The following is a 2,139-nucleotide window of genomic DNA, read 5'->3' on the forward strand; positions in this document are numbered from 1 at the left end:
ACTAATAAATGACAGAGTAAAAGGAAAAAGGGTTTATTTATATGAAAGGGACAACTAATAAAAGAATTAGCCAGTTCACAAAATGGTCAAAATTAGGGCTTCTATTTCTAACTTGGTAAAGAAAAAGGAGAGGGGGGGAAAACAATTTCTGTTCAAAAACAAAACAAAACAAAACACAGCACAAATAGGTTGCTTTAAGAGAGACAAATATCATGGCTGCCACGAGAGGAGCAGTATCTCACCAAACCCTTCCCTGTGGTACTCTGCCTCACCTTGTGCCTAGAGCTATGGAGTCAACAACCTATGGATGGAGACCCCCAATCCTGAACCAAGATAAACTTCTCCTCCTCTTAAGAAAAAGAAAAGACAATATGATTGATGTATGTACATTCCATGTATGTATTATATGTCAAATTACATTCTACTGTCATGTATGACTAAAAAAATAAATAAAAATTTTTTAAAAAATTAAATTAAAAGAAAAGGAAAAAGGAAAAATAAATGGGATTTGGGGAGAATAAAGAGAAGATTTGAAACTTTTTGTTAATACACATTTATGCCAAAACCATGTGTTCTTTCCATCTTATTTATTGCCAAAAAACTACACCTGAGAAGGGAGTTATGATAAATTTATTTTGGGTTTTTTCTTGGGCGTAGACCTGACTGAAAAGAAAATGTATAGCATACTCATTTGCCAGAAGTTGCCGCTTTTAGTCCGATAAGGAGATTTCTGAGAAGGCAACTTCTACATGTGTTCAAATTAGAAATAATGCCTCAATGCTTCTCTTCCTGTCCTCATCCCCCACTACATGACTTTGGAAGGCATTTCAGATGACCCTTACCAATCCTGTTCAGGCAGCAATACTCATTTTTATTATTAAGGTATATTCTGAGTTTATAACTGTAGTTACCTAAATGGATCACCCTTTTCTTGCAGTTCACCTAGAATGGGGCTCCTGAAATATGATTCTTTTTTTTTAATATTTATTTTTTAGGTGTAGTTGGACACAATGTCTTCACTTAATTTATTTATTTTTATGTGGTACTGAGGCTCAAACCCAGGGCCTTGCATGTGCTAGGTGGGCGTTCTACCATTGAGCGACCACCGAGCTACCACCCCAGCCCCTGAAATCTGATTCTTGATAACAATATCCTGCAGGTATGTTGTACTGGACATCTCACTGAACATTTTGTAGTTTTTTTTAAAAATTAAAAATGCCATGTGTCAGCCTTTAGATACAGTATGGATAGAATCTAATCTCTTCTCCCAATCTCTATTATAAGTTCCTTCATCTCTTGTCTGGAGCCTAGATGAAGAGATAGTCACTTAAACCACTATGATACAGAATGCTGAGGGCAGAGACCAGGGAATTTGAGGATGACCTCACATTAATCATCTCAATCTTCTTACCGCTCTTGCAGTCTCTGCCCTTCACTCGACCTTTTCTAATCCTTCTACATAGTACACAGAATGATCTTTTTAAAGCTTAAGCTAGCTCATATTCCTTTTCAGTTTAAAACACTAAAATTATATTCCATTTTTCTCAGAACTAAATCCTAAGTCTTTATAATGGACTAAAAATATAGGCCCCCCACTTCATCTTTTTTTGTGGGGGTCAGGTGAGTACCAGGGATTGAACTAAGGGGCACTGGACCACTGAGCCACATCCCCAGCCCTATTTTGTATTTTATTTAGAGACAGGGTCTCACTGAGTTGCTTAGCAACTTAACTTGCTTTTGCTGAGGCTGGCTTTGAACTCACAATCCTCCTGCCTCAGCCTCTTGAGCTGCTGGGATTAAGGTGTGTGCCACCAAGCCTGGCCTTTCTTCATCTTTGAATTCAGGTCTCACTATCTTTATGAGAGTCTAGGTCTCCAGCCCCTCTGATCCTATCCCAGTCTTTGATTGATAATCTTGTTAGGTTTCCTTTCCTACCTGAATGTCTCTGCTCCTGGCAACTTGCCACAGGGATCTGGTTTGACACCCCTATGTTTAGTAACACTCAATCCTACTTCCCAAATGCTTTATTTAATTTATTTTTCTTCCTGGCACTTAGTTCCATCGGACATACACTTTTATTTACTTATTCTATTATTTGTCATCCCTCCTTAGATTGATGTGTACATGAGGGCAGTCACT

Source organism: Callospermophilus lateralis, unplaced genomic scaffold, assembly GCF_048772815.1.
Source record: "Callospermophilus lateralis isolate mCalLat2 unplaced genomic scaffold, mCalLat2.hap1 Scaffold_101, whole genome shotgun sequence".
NCBI lineage: Eukaryota > Metazoa > Chordata > Mammalia > Rodentia > Sciuridae > Callospermophilus > Callospermophilus lateralis.